Source organism: Lissotriton vulgaris, chromosome 1_1 (genome assembly GCF_964263255.1).
Source record: "Lissotriton vulgaris chromosome 1_1, aLisVul1.2, whole genome shotgun sequence".
NCBI lineage: Eukaryota > Metazoa > Chordata > Amphibia > Caudata > Salamandridae > Lissotriton > Lissotriton vulgaris.
Window position 1 is genome coordinate 1,263,788,740 of NC_141685.1, and position 14,994 is coordinate 1,263,803,733.

Genomic DNA, 14,994 nt, shown 5'->3' on the forward strand with positions numbered 1-14,994 from the left:
TTTTGTTGATGCGATTGGTCAATTCAAACATAGGATTAGAATTCATTTTTTCATACCATTGTTCATCATGCAATTGCGAATATACTTCATGATATATGAATCAAAAAGAGGAGACTACGTCCCAGGTTAAGGTCCAGTACCGTCACAATAAGTGGCACGTCTAATCAGTGTGGGTAATTGTTCCTATGTGGAAAGTGTATGGAAAACATTAAAGAAAAGGTGTGGTTGGAATATATGGTTCCAGGGGAATCTTTCATTTTTGTAAGTGCTGTCCTTATACACCCTTGTGGATGTCATGCTTCATCATTGGGTGTTTTGCTAATCGTGGGGCCGGCGCTTCAATGCTCCACGGGCCTCGCAAGAGGGCTGTTTGTTGGAGATCTTTTCTTGTATCAGCTGTGACGATGCATGCTGGTGGGTGTGTGGAGTATAATGTATAAGGTGGAGCGGGTGATCAAATTTTATTCAGAGAACCTTCTGTAAGGTTAAAAACTAAAATGCGGTATTGTGCACAAGGTTATAATAAACCACTACTCAGTGAGTGTGTTGTAGTGACCTTTCGTGGTTGCACTCTTCAGGTCGACATGTTTCACGCTATGTTGGTCCGGTACTAGATCCCAAGCATTTCTTCAGGACTCAAAAATATGTCCCCTACCCATGAATTAGGGTGGTTATCTGAGTCTTATTATACTCAATCCCTGGTAGTCATACAGTAGATCTTAGGTACCTATGTCAACTTGGAGGAAAGAAGAAAGATAAAGGGAAAGGACTTAAAATATCCAAACAATCAATGTTTTATTGTGGACAGCACATATGATGCAGTTATGGTCTCTGCATATCATTGTATCATCCAGTGCATTGCTGTGCTCTGCATTGCTGTGTTGTCCGAGCTCTATTAGTGAGTCCCACCAGTGCCTATATCACTCGGGATATCACTGTGTAACAGCAAGCGTCAATAAAAAATATAAAATAGAGACTACACAAACAGGAACTCACAACATACAGTGTTATTATTACAGATAAAAATGCATTGTCATTACTGACTCCCATGAGGTATTTGTATTTCTTGCCCCTACTCATAGGCCATAATGTGCCCTAGGTCAAGGCAGAGGACTGCAAGATTATTGCTGTTTCTGTAAAAGAATAATATCAAAGAAGGAGGTGGTCAATGCATAGTTTCACCGATTACGTACTCATGTGTTACTTTCTTCTGTGCAATCAATATCATACTTACAGTTCTATGCCCAGTCAGCCACCGTCACCTACCACTCATCCTACAATCTGCCTGCAGATGAAGTGCATGGCCGAAGGGGACTTGCTATAAGTACAGAGAGCCCGGTTAACAAGGTTCATCTGCAGCAGAGACCCAGAAGTACTCTGATTCAAAAAGCATTGTGGGCACATGTGAGACCAAGGTTGTAAGGTGGTGGCCATCTTGAAGAGGCTCTATTCTCTGTAGAAGATGTTCTACGGAGATATAGTGAATTGGTAGCGGTCATCTTGAGATGGTCAGAGGGGTCTCATGTTTTGTGGAGCTCCTGTTAATCAATAAGCTCTCTGAAATATTTGATGTTACCTAAGGACAATCTTTGTTAATTTACTACAATGGTCGGCGTATCTCCGATAGTAGTTAAGAAAAAGGGGTAACCCTGTGTCCCTCAGAACCTGGGTATTTATGGTTTACAAAAAAGTGGTTCTGTTGGGTCGGACCAATTACTTTTGCGAACATTCAATTAATGAAGACAAAACACAACAAAACTCTCTGATACGAGTCCAATAATTTAGTATTACATAGGATAATCACTAGTACAAAGAGAAACAAATTCTTTAAAAGAACCCTCGCAGGTGGACACCTGCACAAATGTAGTTAAGAAAAAGGGGTAACCCTGTGTCCCTCAGAACCTGGGTATTTATGGTTTACAAAAAAGTGGTTCTGTTGGGTCGGACCAATTACTTTTGCGAACATTCAATTAATGAAGACAAAACACAACACAACTCTCTGATACGAGTCCAATAATTTATTACATAGGATAATCACTAGTACAAAGAGAAACAAATTCTTTAAAAGAACCCTCGCAGGTGGACACCTGCACAAATGTAGTTAAGAAAAAGGGGTAACCCTGTGTCCCTCAGAACCTGGGTATTTATGGTTTACAAAAAAGTGGTTCTGTTGGGTCGGACCAATTACTTTTGCAAACATTCAATTAATGAAGACAAAACACAACAAAACTCTCTGATACGAGTCCAATAATTTTAATTATTGGACTCGTATCAGAGAGTTTTGTTGTGTTTTGTCTTCATTAATTGAATGTTCGCAAAAGTAATTGGTCCGACCCAACAGAACCACTTTTTTGTATCTCCAATAGTAGCCATGATGCAATCGGTATGGAGGATCTTATGACAAACTTGATATTCTGTTTATATTGAGATGTGTTCCTTGTAATACTGGTTTGACTATTCTCAGTAAGCTGGATTGCTGCGATGTCTAGACCGGGGTGGTCGGAACTTAGGTTTGCATACAGTTCAGAGTATTATATGATCAAGCTAATAAAAGTGACTATGTTGCTCAGGGCATATAGTGGTGGCCACATTGAAGTAGTTGGGAAAATCTTAAATCAATCAGCGTATTTAGTTGATAGGGGATGGTGTTCTATTGTAGTCAATGGTAGGCATGTGATGTGACCTCTTCAATATTTTTGATGTTTTTTGATTGTCATACTACCCCCAATAAAGGAAATGGCTATAGTATCTGAACCTAGGTAGTCTATGGTAGTCATGTGAGGTAAGCCCTCCAGTATTTTCTGGTATTGTTCACTTGGCAGGCTATCCTAAATTAGGTAAATGGCTATGGTATCCCAGCCTAGGTGGTCAGGACCTCCAATAGCTGCCATCTCATTTACTCATTAAAAAAGCTGATGACCGCCCATGGAGTCTGTGATGGTACAGATGTATTGTTCAAGAAATGAAGTGTGGAATGGGGGGACTCTAGCCCTCTTACATCATGGTGTTCTCCCCACCTCGGTATCTGGCTCTTCGTTCATAGAGAAGTATCCCATGTAGTTTTAAATGTTACAATCAAGCCACAGGATGTCATGATTTAGTCCATGTATATGGCTTTTCAGACAGAACACCCACCGTTGTTCTTTCATGAATAGCGACCGCTGGTCCCAGTGGTAATTTGCCTCTAGTATTGTCCATCTAATGTCATCTGGAGCATGGTTGATATTTGCAAAGCGTGGACATCTTAGTTGTGATGCACTTACACCAGATGTTGCTGCCGTGTTCGTGGATTCTTGTTTAGATATGTCTGTGGTCATCCCTACATATTGAAGATCACATGGGCAGGTAATGAGATACATACAATTCCTTGTATTGTAATTGGTATGTCCTCTCTGAACCCATTTTTACGAAAAACAATGGTCCTTGACACAAGAATGAGAGGATATAATAATTATAGGCCACAATGTGCACTACAATAGTAAACAAAGTCCAGCCGGACTTGCAAAATTTATTAATTAGTTCATATAACCAGTTGAGAAGGAACAATAAAACAGTGGGACACAGTCCTGTATCCTCAGTGCTTACACAGACTCAGAGACAATACAAACATATACAAAATACATCAGGCATGTAAACGAAAAATGGAGCAAGAGAGGGACTCTGTAATATACTTGCTTCACAAATGTGGGGAACAAAACAAATTATGCACATAATAGTGAACTAATGTTAAGCCCACATATACTGTCGACGGCGTTTCGATCCTTTCATAGATAACGGATCATCATCAGGACTACCATTGTTTGCCTGATAAAAACATCAGAAAGTAGAATCGCCCACGGTAATTTCAATGGTATTCTGGCAGACGTGGTCACGGCTAATTAACCGAGGTGCGCTTGCATCTGAGTCAGAATTAACCCAGCTGGGCGTAGGGCATAAGATAGCTGATTGTCTTGAGGAAGGCTGCGTCGGTCTAGAATTAATCTACAAAATCACGGGTAGGAGTCACTGTAAGCAGATCATAGATTGCTGGGCGTCCTGTTGTCTGCAGCGTGGGTCTTGTGGTGACCTGGTCACTGCAGGAATTGTGGCGCTAGTGAGGTAGAAGTGAGGTCGTGAACGGAATCCTTTATGGTTGAAAGACCCTTAACTTCAGCACTGAATTACGCTGAGTCTGTACCTGCGTCCGCGGTGGAACGGCAAGGCGGTATCCCGGTGCACAATCACGCCGTGGAGCCTTGTTTTATCAGGCAAACAATGGTAGTCCTGATGATGATCCGTTATCTATGAAAGGATCGAAACGCCGTCGACAGTATATGTGGGCTTAACATTAGTTCACTATTATGTGCATAATTTGTTTTGTTCCCCACATTTGTGAAGCAAGTATATTACAGAGTCCCTCTCTTGCTCCATTTTTCGTTTACATGCCTGATGTATTTTGTATATGTTTGTATTGTCTCTGAGTCTGTGTAAGCACTGAGGATACAGGACTGTGTCCCACTGTTTTATTGTTCCTTCTCAACTGGTTATATGAACTAATTAATAAATGTTGCAAGTCCGGCTGGACTTTGTTTACTATTGTAGTGCACATTGTGGCCTATAATTATTATATCCTCTCATTCTTGTGTCAAGGACCATTGTTTTTCGTAAAATTGATACCCCAGGTCCTTGCCTACCTAGTGGGTTCCCTTGTTGTTTATAGTAGTACTCTCTGAACCCATGGCCGATTTTCTCCAAGGCTGATCTATTTGCTCATTTTAGTCAGTTTGCATACTGTGCAGTTTCCACATGAGTAGCGACCTTTCATTGGAGGTAGGCACCTAGAGGGTCTGTTGGGTAGTTTTCTTCATTTTCAGTGGGCGTGTGTAGACCTAAAGATCTCTTAGATTTTGCGTTTGTTTGAATGTAAACCTGGAGTCTGGAATATTTAGGGTACCACTTTTAAGAATTGACCACTGTTTTTTAATGATATTCTGGATCTTGTTGGATGAAGATGTAAATGTCGTCACACAGGTAAGATGACTATTCGTCTCTGTATTCCTTGGCTCCAATTGGCCTTCACAATGAATATTTCAGGCCCTTTTATATGCCCGTTTGACTATTCTCTTCGGATAATCACGGATGGTCAGATTAGTACAAAGTTCTTTAGCTCAAGCAGTAGCGGACCCCCCTCCCCCAAGCGCCTTGAGACCCTCTGGGTGAGTAGCACGCTACACAAATGCTGTGATTGATTGATTGATTGGACATCATACTCCAGGAGGGTATCGCAATTGCGTCTGAGACGAAGAAACTGACAGAAAGTGCTTTAGGATAATGTCTCCCATAGAGTAGTGGACTGTTGTGATGTGTAGATGTTTTATGAATTGTGGTTGACAATCCACCATCACTACAGCAGGTCTAGAAATGGTACTGCTTTCTTTAACTGGTAAAGTGTAGATATGGGTTGAGACTGTTGATACAGGTGCAAAATGTTTCACATGTCCTTATCTCACTATGCCACAGGATTAATATATCATCCATGAATTGTTTCCACATTCTGATGTTGTCACAATAGGGGTTGGTCTCTGCAGTGATGTGTTTGTTCTCAAAGTCATAATATCAATCAAAGCGGGGAGGAGGGATTTGATTGTCCATTCAATTCCCCCTTGTAATTTATATAACCAATAGAGAATGGACACTTGTAACCACGTTACAAATAGATTGTATGGATCACCCTCATAAACGTTATGTTACTTTTGCGGTTTATATCGTTTTTCCACCCCACATATGCGTTATGGCATTATCATTGGGTGTTCCATATTTGCTATATGCCAGCCTCAAGCGTGAGGCAATCTCTGGTGTCGCGTGGTAGTGTCCAGAGATAAAAAAAGGGTACCCCCAAGAAAGTGGAAGAGTATTTTGACTTAAAACAAACTCTCACCTGATTTAGACTTTTAATTGTCAGGTGTGAATTTGAGTAGTTCAAAAGCAAGGGGTATAATGGAGAATCGAGTTAAGTGATCTCTTTATATCACTTTAGAAAAGGTCGGCATGTTTCTGTCCCATCTTGCCCAGACGGGTCTGAGGGACATTCACCGGACAAACACACAGAATTTAAAAATTTCTTGTTCACACAATTGTATGATATATGGTGATTTATTTATCGCTCTGTTTCCAAATAGGTATGTTGTACCTGAAATGGAGTATTTCACAGGAGCGCAGGATTTTCTGGTCCTGAGCCGCACTTAGGTGCTAGCTCTGCTCCCGATTCGAATCGGGAGCAGAGCCAGCACCTAAGAGACGGAGCAGTTCTAATGTGCGGCTCGGGACCAGAAAATCCTGCGCTCCGGTGAAAACGTGGTTATATTCCATTTCAGGTACAACATACCTATTTGGAAGTGGTTGCAAAATTTTCTGAGTGGTTCCAGTACTGAGTTGATACCTGAGACAATGGGGCATCCTGGTGGCGGTGTGGTCCCTTTATGAATCTTTGGTAGAATGTAGCAGTATGGTGTTCAGGGCATAGATTTTATGAGAAATTCAGACTCTTGTTTGGTAACCCAGCTCTCTGTACTTGCTGCAGTCACCAATTCAGTGATTTTAGTAGTAAGTCTCTAGGTCATATCAGTGGTGAGAGATGGATAGTATTGCTCATTTGATATCAAGAGGCAGGTTGTTTATGTGTGCAGATTTACCTAGCGCAAACTTGACATAGAGGTATTGGAGTGCTTTACATGAGCACCAGTTAGGTTACACAAGGACACATTGATTGTGTTGGTAGGCATGGGGAGATTAAATGATTTGCCCAGAATCACAGGATGTTGAGTTGACTCTGAGGTTCGAACCTTGGTTTCTCAGCTCCTAAGTCAGCAGTCCAGCCGTAAGACCACATCCTCTCCCCACGTGTTGACATCAAGACTATTGCTCCTGCCTTCTACGCTGGTTTTATAGTGATACTGGGATCTTTGGTGAGACTTTGGATGATGTTTATCTCGCTGCTGGACAGGTTGCTGAATCCGGGAGGATGTTTGAGGGCCCCCACTTCCTTAAGTACAGCTTTCTCAAAAGGGATCACTTCACAACGTACCATTGCTGCTGTTGGTATGAATCTGGATGGTCTTCATAGTCTCGAGTCCTCTGAATCAGTATAAGGTTTTTCCTCAAAGAAGGCACGAAGGCGGATCTTCCAGAAGAACTGATGTAACTCCCCATGGAGTTTAAATTTATCCAAGTGGGGGGTCGGTACAAAACCCAGACCTTTTTCCAAAGTGTTCTCCTCCTCTGTGGTCAGTACCCTGTCTGGCATGCAGCCTTGGGAGCAAAACGCCTGATGATAAAGCATGACACCCACACGGGTGTGTGAGGGCAACACTTCCAAAAAAGGAAGATCCCCCTGGAAGCATATATTCGAACCACACCTTTTCAATTAACTTTTTTTTATACCCTTTATACATAGGAACAAGTGCCCACACTGATTAGACAAATATATTTTATGGTCATAATCACACCAATTATCACTGCAATATTTCCCCCTTCGTCATCCTCTTACAAGTGTTTTATACCCAATCGCTCCCTATAATATCTGGATGACCATGATATTCGGTATGTCACTGTGCATCAGTGATTGTGAAGAGAGTTGAAGTAATCTGAAAGCAGAGCAAAATGCAGTACTGTGCTTTTGTTTGACAAACACAACATCCATGTTGTTTATACTCAAACATAATTACAGATTGATTTATTTGCATGACTGATCTTACACCGTTGGCATGTTATGGACATGTTATCTTGTTGTGTGGAGTTGACATTAGGTACTATGCAGGCTTTCCTGTTTTCAGTTTCTATTTTTGGTAAATTCTGGTGTGTTTTTTTCAGTTTTTTCAATACCTTAAAAAACATGGGTTATCAGAGGTTGCACATTTTCATGCCATTTAAAACAACAGAAACAGTGTTTTTCAGGTGTTTATGAAATATTGGTGCATGTGTATAGATAGTGTGTGTAAAGGGTATATGAGGTCCAAATAAATTTTTACAAGTCAAACTTATTGTACTACACCATACAATACTTCTTTAGTGAGTCTTTGGTCATGCACACTCGGTCTTTCTTTTCTATGTAAACGTTTATCTGTGAAAAGGCCCTCTCAACATTGGCACTTGAGATGGGCAACACGAAAATAGCCAGTACACAATTTGCTAACTCTGGCCAATGACATAGCTTTCCATGCTAATACTACAGCACCTGAAGATTTTCACTCTCTAGGACGTGTTCTGCAACATATGCGTTGAATTGGCCATATATGCCCTTAGTTATTGATGTGGTCAAAAATGAAGCAGTACTTTTCAAAGTCTGGAGAAAATTCAGAAGGGATCTAGAACTAGTACAGAGTACCTCAGTGAGGCTTCATTAACTTCAAAGGCCATGGTTGGTGAAGGTACATTTCAATGCATCAATGCAAGCCACTTCCCATAGACTGTAAAATAACATTTCCTGAATTGCTCCTCAACATTTCTTTGCTTTCCAAAGTGCAAGAATTTTAACAAGGTGCATGTTGCCATGCCAAAGTCACTAAAAGTGTCTCCCAGCCTACTCTCAAGGAGATGTTCCACATCTACACCAATTATGCGGAACACTTGGTAGACAAGGGTGTTTTCAGACTCTAGTATTTTGATTATGTCCACTACAGCAGTCATGTTTTTCTGAAAAAAACTAAGCATATAGTAGACTGTATTTGTTATACATCACTATTAATATGTGATGAAAGATCATAACATTTCTTGCATTTGGCATCATCACTAAGCAAAGATTCTGAAAATGGTAACCAAATAGATTAGCATTTTAGTTCCTGGGAATCACAAAAAATGTGCCAGAATGGACCACAATGTCAATAGAATTCTTCATTAATTCTGAAGATTGTAAAGATGCTTTCAGCATACCATCTAGAAAATGACAAGGATCTCTTACAAGGAAGCCCTTCAGATCAGGTATCGATTTTGGTAGGTCATCATAGAACTTTTTCATATATGTAACTGAATTACTGCAAATACATACAGTATCACTCCAATCTTTACTGAACTTGGTAGGAACTTTTTGTGCAGCAGCATTCTAAGTGACACTGCATTCCATGTTTATCAAACGTCTGGTGTCATGTTTTCATCACTATCTCAGATGCTTGATAACAACACTCTTTTCACATATACCTGTCACTAAATCTTGCATTGAATGTTTAAAGCATGGGGTGTTTGGTATTTCACCTACAATCAATACTGACTCCCTAGAAAAGGGAGCTGATGTATCAAAGGATTTCAGCCATTCTCTGTATGTGGGTAAATGTGATGGTACATTTTGAGGAAGATTATTATGAAACCAGCCATTTTAGCTACCAGTGAAATCAAATGTAGCCAAAATATCATATATGATTTTGATATTTCCTGATCCTCTACAGTTCATAAAATAACTAAATAAGACATAAAACATGCTTCTAAACACTTCCTCTTTAGAACAAAGATCACAAAACTGAAAAAAGCAGAAGGAAGAAAAAATATTTTAGTGACATCCCTCAAAGCAAAACCTCAAAACTCAAGCAGAATAATGTTGACACAGTATTTCTTGCTACTGCCTTGTATAACAAAGTTATATAGTATTGGCCCCTTCAGGAAGAAATAAAATGATTCTTACACTCATCTTTTCCTTTCTTTGAATGGCACTTAGAACCTCATTAGGATGGCGGACGGACCTGCGTCCGTGCTTCACCCCGAGGTGGAGAGAACGTCCGCAAGGGCAGCGGCGGTCCCTCCATGCCAATTAGGATGTGACCGCCACCCTGGCGGTCACATCCTGTATCCTTAACATTGCGGCGGGTGCTGCTTAAAGCAGCACCCGCCGCATCATTAAAAATACATGCATTGCATTTGCATGCACAAAGCGGCAGGCACCGCGCCATTTGCATGCACAAAGCGGCAGGCACCGCGCGGTGCCTGCCGCTTTGTGCATGCAATGCATGGGGGTACCATAAGTACCCCCCATATGCACCCCCAACCCCCTTCACCCTGGCAAGGGCCCCCAGAAGCAAAGGTCCACATGCTTTTCCACGGCGGAAGAACTGCTGCAGAAAAGCATGTTTACACATGCTTCCAAATTTGGCTGACAGTGTCTTGCAGACACCTCCTCCAAATAGCCCTCCAAAACCCGCCGATCAGCGGCGGACGGACCTGCCGTCCGCCGCTGGTCCCACCGCCATCCTAATCTGGCGGTGGGTGTTTTCTGTGGCCGCGGCGGTGAATCCGCATCCTCCACCGCCGGCCCCGGAGGATGCGGATTCACCACCATCTTAACGAGGCCCTAAGTTTCTGGTTGTGAAGGTGTTTTTTCAGTGTTTATATGTTTACACTAGTGATGGCTATTTTCCTTTTGGTGTGGTAATTTTAGTTATTATAGGTTTAAACCTAAAACCAGATAGCCTAGTAATATGATACATATGTCACAAATTTTGTCATGTGAGCTGAGTTATGTCTTCTTACATTATGTGATACAAGTTCCAGGGACTAATTATGGTGTATATGAGGATAACCCCTATGCTTCTGTATCCTCATTTGGGATGCAGGAGGGTGGCCCAACACTTGAAGCCAGTTAAATGTATGCACTGCATTTGCGAAGTATGTTGCAGTTGTGGTCTCACGATATCCTGAATGGTGTGAGCTGACTAATTGTACATCTAATCCAATGTTGCCATTTGCTAATTGTGTGATGTCCTTCCTAGTGAGTTGCCTTACTTGACTACCTATTGTTATTTTGCACACTCAGCATTATTTCTGCACATGACCAGGTTGTGGGACAATGGTCATGTCCTTCACTATTGCAGCATGCTAAATGACTATCCCTCATCCCATATAGGCATGGGCGGAAAATCCGTTCCGCTCGCGGATTTTGCGGATTTTCGGGAAATCCGCAATCCGCGAGATTTGCGAATCTCCCGCAAAATCCGCAAATCCGCGAGCAGCGGATTTTGCTCGCACTGCTCGCACTGTTCGCGTGAGTTCGCGTGAGTTCGCGCCCCGCGAATAAGTGCAAAATTGCAGAAATACGATCTTAGCAAAACTGAAAGTAACTACTTACCAGGTTCAAAAGTTCAGGCTCATCATTAGTAGCCATTTCCTGTAGTGCTTCCTGAGGGGCCCCTCCAGAGTTCAGTTGCCAGTTGAAACTATTATGTGACCCTGCTCTGAACCTCAGAATAGTTACACATATGCCACAAAGGTCCTGAATTACAGCTAAGGGAGACAAGCAGGAGCCAGGCTGGAAGTTAAAATCCATTAATCAGCCCCTAATTCATTATTGTCAGTTGGGGCAGGGCAGGTGTTGTAACTAATTTTGCAACAATGAAAGCACTTAGCAAGTGCAAAAGATCACTAATCAGGGCGCACTAAGGAAGCAGGTGCCAGCTAAAAAAATATTCTGTGACACATTAATCAGCCCCAAATTAATTCAGGTCACTTGAGGCAGGGAAGGTGTGATTTGCTTTGCCGAAAATAATGTACACTGGACAACCAGAGGGTGTGGTGATGAAACAGAGGGTGGCATGGGTGGGCCAGAGGGTGGCATGAGTAGTCAGAGAGTGGCAGTGGTGACAGAGAGTGGCAGTGATGAAGAAGAGTGTCCCAAACAGGCTGGACACGTAGAAACAACAAGTTCGCGAAACTTGCGACCCGACAGGTAAGTTCGCAATTTGCGAAAGTGTACAAAACCCTCGCGAACTGGCAGAAACACGGGCGAACACAAAAAAAAAAAATCCGCAAATTCGCGGGAATTCGCGGATTTTGCGGATTGCGAATCCGCAAATCCGCAAAATTCGCGAACGCGAGATCCGCAAAATTCGCTCATGCTTAATCCCATAAGACTGGCTTCTGTGGCCCCAAAATGTCTTGTTGAATGTCCCCATGACCAGACTTTTGGGCATAGGTTAGCACACGCTAGACATAATTTAGCATGATAGATTGTGACAGATGTGTTTGACATCCCATTGTTGGATGTCATCTGTGGCAGGACTGGCATTCTATGGACAAAGTACCAACATTTGCCTTCTACTTACTGGGACATCTAAAGCCAACCCACATGTCTTTTCATGTCCTTGGGAGTATGACACCTTTAAACCTGGTACTTTGCGTGTTAAGGGAGTGCGATGTCTACTGACGTGGGTGTTTCCACCATGAACGAATACTGCCTGCACATTCATGGAGTATGTGTGCTTCCTGTTCATGTATATGTGGGCAGTGTCCGCAGGAGGCAGAAGGTGCACATTTTATTTTAACCACCAAAAAACAAGTTTAGTACTTGCTTTCCGTCCCTTTAAAAGTTCTAATGGGCTAACTAGAGTGAGAGAATTAGGTGAAGTCCGGTATGCCAATAACAATCAATCAATCAATCAATCAAGAAATTTATATAGTGCGCTCCTCACCCGGGGGGTCTCAAGGCGCTTGAGGAGGGGCGCATGCTACTGCTCGAACAGCCAGGTCTTGAGTTGCTTCCTGAAGGAGAGGTGGTCTTGGGTCTGACGGAGGTGGATGGGGAGGGAGTTCCATGTCTTGGCTGCCAGGTAGGAGAAGGGTCTTCCTCCCATGGTGGCTCTTCGGATGCATGGAACGGTGGCGAGGGCATGGCTGGTAGAGCGAAGCTGGCGGGTGGGAGTGTAGAAGGTCAGGCGGTTGTTGGGGTACCTGGGGCCCAGGTCGTGGAGAGCCTTGTGTGCGTGGGTGAGAAGTCAGAATGTGATTCTCTTGTTGACGGGGAGCCAGTGCAGGTCTCTCAGGTGTCCAGAGATGTGGCTGTGCCGGGGGATGTCCAGGATGAGTCGTGCGGATGCGTTCTGGATGCGTTGGAGTCTCTTCAACTGGTTCCGGTGTAGAGGGTGTTTCCGTAGTCCAGTCGGCTGGTGACAAGTGCCTGTTTGACCTTCTTCCTGGTTTCGGTGGGGATCCAACGGAAGATCTTATGGAGCATGCGTAGGAAAACATGGATTGCAAAGCATTATGCCAATTCAGACCTCCCTTATTAGATATTTGAATAGCTTCTTTCACAACGTGGTTAAATTGCTCAGCTTGACCATTAGCCTCAGGATGGAAAACAGATATTCTCCAACGGGTAATTCCACACTTCTCCAGAAAAGATTCCATTTCCTTACTAATAAATTGTGGTCCATTGTGTGTTACAATTTCTTGGGGAATGTCTTCTCTACAAAAAATATCATCAAGAAATTCTATGACACTTTGTGAAGTGACCTCCTTAACCATCTTGACTTCTGGCCATTTGAGTAGTAGTCGATAAGGACAATAGCAAAACTTTCATGTTTAGGTAAAACATGAAATAATGTCTAAGCCTAGCTTACGCCATGGACCAAGAGGAAAATCTACAGGATGGGGCTCAGGACGTAAGACAACAGCTGACTTATCACTGCCCGAGCATTTGGAACATGTCCGCACGAAATGCTCAAGAAATACATCAATACCAGGCCACCAAAACATTTCTCTAATACGTCTCCTGGTGAAAGACATGCCTAAATGTCCTTCATGGGCAATTTCCACAATAGTATTTCTCAGTGACAAAGGAGGAATCATTTTATCACCTCTCATTACTTAACCGTTCTCAACTGCCAATTCATCTTGAACTTTGCAATAGCTCATCATATCTCCTGATAATTTTCTCTGTTCAGGCCATCCTTGTAATATGTGCTCTTTGACTTTATTTAACTCAACATCTTTTTCCATTTCTAGAAGCCAGACCTCTTCACAAAACAGATATTTGTTCACCATGCAATAAATGAACGTCATGGTGGTGAATGCTACTTCACAATCATCCTCACGAATCTCTTCCTCACTAACAGGTAATCTGGACATCCAATCTGCATGTATATTAGCCTTCCCTTGTACATATTCTATCTGGAACTAGAAAAATTGCAACCTTGAAGCAAGACGTGCAGACATAGAATGTCCTCCACTTGGACACATCAAGCAAACAAGAGGTTTATGGTCAGTTTTAATAGTGAATTTGGTTCCCCACAAAAAACTCCTGAAATGTTCTGCACCCCAAACACAAGCAAGTAGTTCTCTTTCTATACCAGAATAGGGTTTTTCTGTATCTCTTAATGCTCTAGAAGCATATGCTACTAGCCACTCTTTTCCCCTGTCCCTCTGTAAAAGTACACCACCGACACCAGTATTGCTAGCATCCATCATTATAATGCAACTTTAACCACACACAAATGGTTTTAAACATGGAGCATTGATAATAAAGTTCTTCAATTTTCCAAATGCATGAAACATGTCTTCAGAGCAAATACATTTAGCATTTTTCTTGAAAAGTGTTAGACCTGGCATCTTTGGCGTGATTACCCCTATCTTTTTGCCTCTGCCTCCTGTATTTTTGATGCTGTGCTGGATTTTGTTTTTGCTGGTTTATATGCTTTGGACACTCTGCCACTGCTGATCAGTGCCAGAGTGTAAGTGCTCCCTATGTAAATTGGTATTCTGATTGGATATACATGTTTGGCATATTTGCATCACCATGAAGTCCCTAGTAAAGTGCACTGAGTGTGCCAGGGCTGGTGAGGGCAAATGCTACTAGTGGGCCTGCAGCACTGATTGTGCCCCCCACAGGAGTAGCTCTAAAATGGTGTCTAAGGCCTGCCACTGCAGTGCCTATGGGCAGTTTAGTAACTGCCATGTCCGCCTGGCCAGTGTCCCCACTGACCAGGCCTAACCGTTCCCTTTTTGTGCACATCAGTCACCCCTATGGAAGGCCCAAGGTACCCCCCTGGGCAGGGTGCAGTGTATGTGAAAGGTAGAGCATGTACTAGTGCATGTGACATGCTCTGCTAGTGAATTACAGCCATTTTCGTTTTTCACTATTGTAAGGCTATCTTGCTCCATAGGTTAACATAGGGGATGCTGGCTACACTGGTTAACAGCATTTCTTCCCATAGGAACAAGATAGGACATAAGTATCTAGTATCCCTGAACTCAGAATTTAAT